Source organism: Puma concolor, chromosome B1 (genome assembly GCF_028749965.1).
Source record: "Puma concolor isolate L17-30 chromosome B1, mPumCon1.1.hap2, whole genome shotgun sequence".
Taxonomy (NCBI): domain Eukaryota; kingdom Metazoa; phylum Chordata; class Mammalia; order Carnivora; family Felidae; genus Puma; species Puma concolor.
The window spans coordinates 78,951,701-78,963,193 of NC_141670.1; the positions used below are offsets into that span (position 1 = coordinate 78,951,701).

At 35.2% G+C, this 11,493-nt stretch overlaps 1 non-coding gene across 1 annotated transcript; it reads right to left on the minus strand.

Moving 5' to 3' along the window:
- Positions 1 to 8,355: 8,355 nt before the first annotated feature.
- Positions 8,356 to 8,459, minus strand: LOC112859130 (U6 spliceosomal RNA). Its single transcript, XR_003223449.1, has one exon. It is a non-coding gene; the product is annotated as a U6 spliceosomal RNA (small nuclear RNA).
- Positions 8,460 to 11,493: the final 3,034 nt, after the last annotated feature.

Genomic DNA, 11,493 nt, shown 5'->3' on the forward strand with positions numbered 1-11,493 from the left:
AGACAAGGATACCACAAGAGAAGAAAATTATAGTTTAATATCCCTGATAAGCATAGATGTAAAATTCCTTGACAAAATATTAGCAAACCAAATTCAACAATATATTAAAGGATCATATGCTATGATCAGGTAAGATTTATTCCGGGCATGCAAGGATGTTTCAATATCCACAAATCAGTTAATGTGATACATCATGTTAACAAAATGAAGGAATAAATAATTTGATCAACTCATTACATACAGAAAAAAAAAATTGACAAAATTCAACATCCATTTATGCTAAAAACACTCAACAAAGAAGATATAGAGGGAATTTACCTCAACATAATAAAGGTCATATATGGCAAACTGACATATGGCAAACAGCTAACATCACGCTCAATAGTGAAAAACTGAAATCTTTTCCTTTAAGATCAGGACCAAGACAAGAATACCCACTATCACCACTTTTATTCAACAATGTATTGGAAGTCCTAGCCCTGAGCAATTAGATAAGAAAAAGAAATGAAAGTCATCCAAATTGGAAAGGAAAAAGTAAAACTATCACTATTTGCAAATGTCATTATATATAGAAAATCCTAGAGTTCATCAAGAACTGTAAACTAATAAATGAACTAATAAATGAATTCAGTAAAGATGCAGGATACAAAATACATAAAATTTGTTGCATTTCTATGCACTAATACTTTGCATTTACATTGCATCAAAAGGAATAAATTACCTAGGAATAAATTTAATGAAGGAGGAGAAAAACCTACCGAAAACTATAAGGCATTGGTGAAAGAAACTAAAGACACAAATAAATGGAAAGATAACCCTTGCTCATCTCAATCCTACTAGAATCGTTCTTATCCAAAAGACGAAAAATAACAAGTGTTGGCAAGGATGTGGAGAAAAGGAAACTTGTGCACTGCTGGTGGAAATGTAAACTGGTGCAGCCCCTATGGAAAACAATATGGAAGTTTCTTAAAAAATTATCAATGGAGCTGGCATACAATCCAGTAATTCCACTTTGTATACTTATCCTAAGAAAATGAAAGCACTAACTCAAAAAGATATATGCACCCCTATGTTCATTGCAGCATTATTTACAATAGCCAAGATGTAGAAACAACCTAAGCATCCAACAGTGGATGAATGGAAAAAGACGTGGTTTATATACACAATGGAATTTCCCTCAGCCGTAAAAGATAATGAAACCTTGCCATTTGCAGCAACATGGATGGACTCAAGGGCATTATGCTAAATGAAATAAGTCAGACAGAGAAAGACAAATAATGTATGATTTTATATATATAAAATTTCACTCAACAAACTCATCGGTACAGGGAACAGATTGGTGTTTGCCAGAGGCAGGGAGTTGACAATGGGAGAAATAGGTATAGTGGTTTTGCTTTTGTTTTAGTTTAAATAAATTGAATTAAAAAACAAACAACAAACACTGTTTAGAATATGTTCCTCCGGTGCCAAAATAAAATTTATTACTAGAACTCAGTTTGTTATTCTTAGACAACAAAGTGATTTCTCTGTGAATCAGTTTGATGCCTTTCACCCAAATACTCTGCAAAGAACAGAGAACAACCTGAGTCATTGTGACCTTTACCTGACAGCACACGTTAGCCTTCAATCTCTAGCACAGCCCTTGTTTGCCAGAGGAACCAGGGACAGTCTGCTAAGGGCAAATCCCTACTTTGTTAAAAATCTTTCACTCCTAAACTCGTAATTCTAGATTTTGGTTTCCCAAGGTTTTAGAGAGCACTATGATGATTCTTCTGGAAAATATTCTCTAGAAAACACATAAACCTATTCAAAAATTACCACTTAATGCATATTTAAAAATATTTTCAGGAATGGTGTATTTATAGGGCAATATATACATTTATTAATAGAACAAGTTTAAATAATAAGCTGTTTAAACAAGGTATAACATATACGCATATATGTTATGTAAAAAATATATATATATACACACACAATATAACATACATACCCGCTAATATATATGGGACAAAATTTTAACTGAATATATTAATATTTTCTTATATATTTTCTCAAATCTAAAATGAAATATATATTGTGTGTCTATGTGCATAATCTCTACCCTGATATACATGTAGGTGGATTCCTATTTGTTTTAAGGAGTGAATTGCTATGTATTTCCTATTATGTTATTCAAGTAGATTCAATGTTCTAAAAATTGTGAAATGCAGGAAGCAAGACAAATTATGCATTAGCAAGTCTCTTGGTGACCTTCCAGCTTGGCTGTCCCCATCTTCCACTGACATCTTAGGACAAGCAAGAGTGATTCAGGTTCCAGATTCAAGGTCTCCTTTCAGGAAAAGAGGTAAGAGAACAATAAATAGTTTAAGGTTTCTGTAGCTTTTCACAGAAAATTTTCATCATGTTTTATGTCATTTAGTAATATTTTTTATCTCTTGGCATGATTGCATAAAAAAGCAGCAAACACTGAATCAAACTGCAAAACTGTTTTATTTTCATTCTGAGCAATGAAAAATGATTCCCATTAATGTTCACATTAAAAAAGAGGCTACATATATATGAGAAAAGCAACTCATTTTAATTGATCTCCAAACATAACATCCAGTGACAACATTCAATTTCTGGGTAGTGAATAGCAATGCTTATATCTATATTATCAATATGTTCATATTTGAGGCTTGGGCATAGCCTAGATATTGCACCAGTACACTGGGCATTATTTGCTTTAATGGGAATTTATTGAGCAACATTTGAGGCCAGGAATAAGTATTGCACATGATAATTAAGATGAATAATTCTCATTCCCTGTCTTCAAGGAGCTTACATTTTGGTGCTTAGAGGAGGCACAGATGTCAGAACAGGTAACTAATATACACCCTAGTGAAATAGATGCTTTAGAGCAATAGGAATTTAGGCTTTCAGACCGAGGAGGAAAAATGATTGCAAATTACTATCAAAATATTCTGGAATGGAAGAAAACCTAGAAAGGAAAAAAAGAAAATAGAAAAGGAGGAAGAGAATCTGCTCTATCAGAATTTATCTTTAAAAACAAGACAAGTAACTAGACAATGAACTCTTAATTTATGTTCCCAAAGGCCTGTGCCATGACAGAAGAGAGAATGTCTATTTTAAGTCCCAGACACCTGGCACTGTTCCTTGGCATGTGGAAATAGGTGTTCAACAACCATTTGTTAGCGGCTTTTCCCTATTTCCTTCCTCTCTCTCTCACTCTCTCTGTCCCCCCCTTTCCCTCCCCCACTCTCCCCTTCTCTCCTCCTTTCTGTCATGCTTCAGGATCATTTACCTTGTTAAATTAAGCCTTCTATCTTCCTTTTCCCTTCTTAATAGGATTATATTAGGTTAAACCAGATAGAATTCTGCTTTCAAGTCAAAATGGTTAAAAGGCAACAATTTCATATGGTTCAACCCAGTAATTCAACTGGTGTACACGAGTTAATCTATTCACACCAGCAAGAAACTAAGACAACCAACTGACCATATTGAACTAGCATAACATATGATAAATTTTCTCAGGAACAGTTTACAATATATAAATTATTCTCAGGAATAAGCCTTCCAGAAACCTTAATCAAAATGGCCTATAGGACTAAGTGATGTGGCTGTTAAGAATAGTGACAATTTTATCAACAATTGCATACGTGCTCCAAACCTGGGGCTTTGAATATGTAACTGGGCCCTACACTAGAAATTGACTTATAGCATCTGGATGCTCTGTTTGGATGCTCTGCTACCCACTATTCATCTTAATTCACTAGAAACAGTTTTAAAATATTAATGCCTTAATTTCAATGTAGTGTATGTATCCCACTGTGGCTCTCCTCCTTTTCCTACAGATATTCACCCTGTAGCCCCAATCCGATAGTCTTTCCCAGTTTCATACTCTGTTTTACAAAGAGCCCTAATCTCTGGGGGTTGGATGGTGACAAGGAGTAATGAACATAGGTAGCCATAGTGATGATGTGCCTGGTATCGGGTTAAGGATTGTGATAGAATACTATGTCTCCTCATGACAGGGGCTTGTGTCTTTAATTGAAAGTGTGACCATATAATTCATCATCCAAAGATGGACACTTTTTGAGAGTGATAGGTGATCTATTAATAATTACAGTAGGACAACAAACCGAAACAGAGACCATTTCAGGCAAATGGAGACATATAATTACACTGTAATTTGAGCATTTCCCCAGAACACATCCTGTGAGATACTCTGTAAAATAACTCACTAGAGAGTGATCTAGATAACAAGAATGAAAGGTCACAATTTGTTATTACATATATAGGTTGACTTTATCTCCTTCAATTTTCACATTCCAGATTTTAGTTTTCTGTAGGACCCTGTGGTAGATTCTACACATTTTGTTTCATGATTTCTAGCAGACAGTACAAAATTTTCTGATTTCCCTTGTGTTTTTCCAGCTTCATTTGGAAGCAAAGAAATTTTCTTCCTTGCGATCATATATTGTTCTGTTATTCATAAAATACTTTGTTCCATATCATGCTTCTTCAAATACAATCCCTTCTAATTCGATTAGAAAATGAGTAAATTAAAATAAAATTATGTGAGAATATTTGGTGAATTAACTTTAATTATCGAAGAACAAGTTATAGAGTATAACAAAATCAGGTCAAAAGTCAAACCACTCATATTTTAATTTTGTCTTTGCTATTAACCATCTGTGTTGTTAAGTCAGTCCGCATCTTCTCAAAGAAAAAAAGTACGAGAAAGAACAGTGTAAGTGCCTTCTTTGTGCTAGGATTGTGTGAAGATAATGCATGAATCTCATTGGCCCCCAACAGTCCTGTAACAGTAACACTACATTGCCCATGTGCAAGTTCATAATTGATGAAATTGAGTAACTTGCCCCGAACTTTCACTTAATAAATGGTAAGGAAGAATTTAAGTCCAGGTCTGTCTGAAAAATACACTCTGTCAGTCAATAATCTGTTTACTTATCTTGAAAATGGGAATCTCTTGCATGATTCAAAAGATTGTTATAAAGATTTAAAGACTAAATGAATGCCAAATGTCTAAAAGTTTTTAAACAATCTACATATTTGGGTATTACTAGAATCTTTCCCTTATATTTTTCTATTCATTTCTTGATTATTTTTTTTCTTGACTCTTTGACTCAGGATTTAAATAAAATTTTTGGAATACTCATCACATTTTATAACAAGAAAATAGATCACAAGCATTTCGCAAAGTGGTATTTAATTCTCTTTGATTCCACAAGTGTGACACCCCCATACCGGGACAGAGCATCTGTTCCCGGAGAGCGCATTGCCTTGGGCATTTGCATCTTTCTATTATCACTATCCTAGGTCACTCTGACATTTCAAAACAATGTCTTATATTTATATTGGAAGCCTTTATTAAACTAAGATACAATTTGTTTTTAATTAATAGGTCATTCCATCTTCATCTATAAGATGACATTCTAGCTCAATCAGCTGCAGCACTACTTATTTAAGACAAGAGAAGAAGGTGAAAGGAGAACAAGGCAATTACAAGGTTAGTCTCTATTTCCAAAGCATCACCTGAGGCTTCATTCAGATAATTTCAATTAACTTTTATGGAAGTTACTCAGCTAAAACCCCAGTAAATGCTACTGTAACTAGATTCAGTGCTCCAGAGCTATACAACTGCTGGGGAATTTATACCATCATTTTTTTCAAGTGTACGAAAAAATATCGCTCCCAAGACTGACCTATGTGACATGTTCCCCATGGTCTAATGCAAATTAAGATGACTGTGATGTAAAGATCTCTGAGACAAGGGTCATAATGGAAACATTAGCAGACCCTTCGCTACAGAAGCCCTGCAGGGGGCCGTTAAGATATTTTATGGAAGTGCTATAGTGCCAGCCTGAAAGCAATCGGCAAAGAGCAGGAAACATAAGCGACTGTAAAAAGAAAACAAAACAAAAACCCAATAAGAGACAATGAAGACATCATTAAAAACATAAAGGCAATGAAAATGCCTATGGTGTGTTTTCCATTATCTGTGACCTTGGGTTTCAGTTTTGGCTGTGTTCATCATCAGTTTAAGAAAAATACTGCCTTAGACTCCTAGGCTCACACATTCTTTGCATGATTCCTTAGAAGAGGAGGGGCAAAGCCCTAAGCTAGCTGTCAAAAAACAACTTACTATAAATTGTAAGGGTAAAATATCCTGTAAGAGTTTTCCCTCTGTGCTCTTGAGTATTGTCTCTCAGGGAACCCACCCAGGATGACAGGAAGATAAAAATTAGATTGAGGCCTTTTATACTGTTTTGACTGTTCATATCCTCCCTGTGTGTTATTTATATTAACAAATTCAGTTTTCTACCTCAAAAAGACAGCTGGTTAACAAAATGCTGTTGAACAAAAGAGATCTCTTAGGCATGGTTACACTGTCAGGTTATCCCAGATTAGAATCACAGATAACAGTGATCTAGCTATAGAACTATGTTACTCAATGGAGATTGTGATCCAAATTTGTAAGTGTTTTCCAACAAGCCCTTTTAAAAAATAACTGTGAATAAGTTCCCCAACTCCTAATGTGCTTGTGTTTATTTTCTTCTGTAGTTTTTTTTCTTTAGCATTAAACCTTTCTTTTTTTTTTTTGGCTTGAAATGAAATAGGTATTATTTACTCTAAGTGAAGTGAAAAATTGGGCTAATTTCTCAATTACTTTCCATCATAAAATACTTCATTCCAGGTATCCCCAAGGTTAAATTTTATTTTCTCCACAAGGTTAAACTTAATGTCAGCACAGACTATCAGAAAAATAACCCCATTTCTTCCATTTGCTTTACATGTGTAAATTCAGTCTTTATTTAATCTTTTTTTTTTTTTAGTAGAACACTAAATAAAATGTGACGCAAAGTCTGTATTTCTCCAATATGTAGTTGATGTTTGATGAAAAACTTGGCAACTTAATTCTCATAAAAATGATTAAGTAGAATTATACTGGCAAGACTCAGCTATCACGTAATGTTTGGGAGAGTGGATAGGAAGGAAGAGAGTTGAAAAGGAAAGTCTCTTGTTTTTTTTTCTTTCTTTCTCTCATCATATAATGTTTTCTATGAGAATCTTCCATAATCAAAATTTAGGTCCTAAAGAATTAAGCATGAAACACATGGGGTTTATTCTTTGTGATCAGTCTGATATAGATTGCTTTGTTTTCCTTAGAGTCACTTTCCTAGTAAATTAAATTATATTACTAATTTTTTGCTCATTATCAATACTTTTTTTCCCTCAGTTTTCTACTGGTGCAACTCTAAGTAAAAGATATACTTTGAAAATCATTAGATTTGAACCAGAAAATAGAAATTATTTGCAGAGAATATTGTATTTCTCTTCATTTTGAAAATCTTTCAGAACTGAACTATAGCATTCTTGAAGCATATATATAATTAATATTTGAGGATTTCCCTTTTTACTTGATGGAGTTCAGGACATGCTAACCCCAAATATGGCACTTTGGCATATTGAATATTTTAAGCTGAAGGAGTTTGAGAAAATGGCAGAAGCAGAAAGGTCACTCTGATCTTCCCCCCAATCTTTCTCTATTGAAACAGATCATAAAATTCTCAGGTAAGAGGTGCCCTTCCTATGCCAGAGAAAAGGAGCATCCTTATCTCTGAAGACAAAGATGCCCCAAGAAGAATCCTAACAAACAAGCCATACTAAATCTTCCTATTTACTATAATTGCCTCATACTCTCCTTGGGAAAAATTAGTACTCTAATAAAAGACAAATAGAGAAACATCCCATGGTTGTGGATAAAAGTTCTTGATGTTATACAGATGGCAATACTATGTCTATTTTTCTATAAATTTATTGCACAAACCAATTAAGATCCACTTAGATATTTGAGGAACACAATAAAGTTACTTAAAAAGTTGTTTGAAAAATAGAAGTCCACAAATAACTACAACCTTAAAAATGAAGAAATTAACAGGGAGAATTTGTTCTATCAGATTTTTAAAATTAAAGTTGGGGTGCCTGGGTGGCCCAGTAAGTTAAGCATCCGGCTTCGGCTCAGGTCATGATCTCATATCTCGTGAGTTCAAGCCCCGCATCAGGCTCTGTGCTGACAGCTCAGAGCCTGGAGCCTGCTTCAGATTCTGTGTCTCCCTCTCTCTCTGTCCCTCCCCCACTCACGTTCTGTCTATCTCTATCTGTCAAGAATAAATAAGCATTAAAAAATGTAGAAAAATAAAATTAGATTAAAGTATAATTAACATACAGTGTCGTATTAGTTTCAGGTGTACCGTATGACTCAATGTTTTATGCATGACCCAGTGCTCATCATGATAAGTGTATTCTTAATCTTTATCTAGTCCACCCCCAAACATGGAACACTTCACGACTTTGCATGTCATCCTTATGCAGGGGCCATGCTAATCTCTGTATTGTTTCAATTTTCGGGTGTGTGCTGCTAAAGAGAGCACTGTCCTTTAAGATTTTAAGACATATATTCTGAAATGCAGGACCTGGATCCTATGCTTTCACATGGAAAAATAGTAAGGATCCCACTAACTTCCTTTCAGATCCCAAGGAGGACAGCCCAAGGAAAAGGTAAAGAATGAAATAAAAGCCTAAAAGTCTGTGTCCCCACTTGTGAGGTAAAGTAATTCCACGCTAGTGAAAATGTGAACTGATGAAGATCAGCCATTTACCAGTAAGTTTAGCAACTCTTTCAACCTTGAATAATAACACATGGAGAGGTGGGGCAGAGGTTCTCTTATACACCAAAGGGTGGAAATGATGGAACATCATCTCTGAAGTGAGTGTGGGAGCATGAGGATTGAGGGAAATGAGATCCTTCTATAAAAATATTCTATCATGAGGGTGTGTCATAAGTCACTGAGCCATTTTCAGATTCTTGAAAAATCACTTTGTGCCTAATTGTTTAGCATAAATAATACTGTGATATATTGGTAAATTTAAAGTATTTGATACCTGTTTCTGTCAGTCTGTCCATCTATCTACATTGTTTGCAAAAATACACACACACACACACACACACACACACACACACACACACACACACACACAAAGAACCTTAAATATCCTTTTACATAAATACATGTAAGATGGCCATTTACTTGCATGATGAGCAGGCTCACATTTGTCCTGAGTAAGATTAGTATAGTTCACTTTGCCCAGTAGCTTTCTTTCCACCTGTTTTTCATTAGTATTGACTCTGAAGTCAATAGCCTAGATGTGACAATCAAGAGGCACCACTTTGATTCTTTCATTAGTACTTACCTAGGTGACTGAGACCTGCTTAGAATCTCAAGATGCTATGAGAGGACAAGATTCACAGAGGAGAAAACAACTCAAGGCCAATATCGGATCAAGGATTTTGCTATTGTTCATAGTTGTTCTAGAGTCTGGCCTAAATTTGGCAAAACTACCTTTTTTTTTTAACATTAAGATTATCCTGTCCCCAACTCACCATGGAATTTTAACTTAATATACTAAGGCTAGATTAAAGCAAATGTAATTCCTGTACTTACTCAGACTCCCTTCCTCCTTTTCTTAATATTTCCACCCAAAGTCTACCATTCTCAGCTTGGTTGTCTGTGGAAAAGTATTTTTAAATATTCTAGAGTCAGCGTCCTTTTTGCCCTCTCAAAAAGTATTTTATAAAGCTAAAAAGATGGCCACTTAAGTTATTAATACCTGTCTTTTATTTAATTACTTCACTCACTCATTCAATAAATATTTTAAAAAATTGTTTTAATGTTTATTCATTTTTGAGAGAGAAGACAGTGTGAGCAGGGGAGGAACAGAGAGAGAGGCAGACACAGAATCTGAAGCAGGCTCCAGGCTCCAAGCTGTCAGCACAGAGCCCAACATGGTGCCCAAACCCACGAACAGTGGGATCATGACCTGAGCTGAAAGTCAGATGCTTAACCGACTGAGCCACCCAGGTGCCCTATTCATTCAATAAATATTTAAAGAAGGACTTCATTTGCCACTCAGAGTGCTTGATCTGTTGGTAAAAAAAAATAGCCAAGATCTGTGCTCTATGAAGCTGATATAAAAAAAATAATTACAAAGTGTGATGAATTAATACGGAGCTGAGATAGAAAATTACAGAAAGGAATGATTTTGGATGGGGCATTTTCATTGGCAAATCCAAGTGGGGAAGACCATGTTATACATTTTTTTCTGATGTAAATAAATACATTCATTTAAACTTCAGTAAGAAATCATCAAAATATGAATATAGCACATGAGTATTATTTAATGAATTAGTAGAGATAAATTTATCACAATTCTATTAGTTCATCTTGATGCATCAGATAAAAGTTCCAAAGCTCTAAACAAAGACTTGTCTTGATGATATTATCAGTAATTGACAATAACAGATTTGGACCATCTCATTTTAATCATGCACTAAGTCTGGCATGTTCCCAACTAGCACCACATCAAGAAGTTTGAACTGCTCTGGGAAGGAATTCCAAGAATGGGACACCCAAGGGCTAGGATCTGAGATGTTCAGCAAAGAAGCTCTACTGCACGAGAGCCAAATCACTACTCTCTACTGCTTAACCAAGGATCCCAAGAGTTATACATGTATTTATGTGTACCCGTGTGTGTGTGTGTGTGTGTGTGTGTGTGTGTGTGTAGAGAAGCTATTGAGACTGTGCTCTGCAAGTGTAATCTGAAGATAGTGAAAATCGGACACAATTTAGAGAAGGCAGTATTTCTTGTGTGCATCCAAAATTATTTTAGCAAATCAGTCATTTATAAATAACTGCATCACATCTTTCAGTATTTCTGTATCTAAATACTAAACATGAAGCACAAAAGATGCCTCAATGCACACCAAGTTCATGTAAAGCTGTAAAATGCCATTTTTGGAAGACAAACTGCATTTGCTCTGGAGCCTTGCACACACATGCATAAAAACACCCCCAGCAAATATCTGCAGCCACTTGAACACATACAACCTCCTGTGGTTTCTCCGTATATCAGACGCAGCTGGGATGATTTGAAGATTATTTTTTAAGAATGCATCTAGCTTACATTTTTAGAATGTAAGTTCCAGCCAATAGATGAGCTAAATGATCCTTTATTGCCACACAGCTCTTATTACCTCTCCAAGAAATCAGCAGTGTAAATATTCCACCCTGTGTCAACTAACACAGAAACTGGTAGAGTGAGGTTGCTGGAAACTTGGCATGGTGTGTAAATTCACAAGAATCCATCAAGCTCTTCTATTATTTATACTGTAAGATTTGTAAGCTGTCTGTAGAGTAACAGGTGTAGCCCCTATGGGTCAACAACCACCTGAATAATGCATGGGAAAAGGAAAGCAATACCACATACACCACAGTTTGGTATTGTTCATTTTGGGGAATAACTTTGCCTATAATGGCTGCCTAAAAAATCTTCCTTAGCAGTGATCCATATACTGTATAGTCATGTGTGATGGTTAAAGCCAGTTCCTTTGTATTTGACAGACCAATG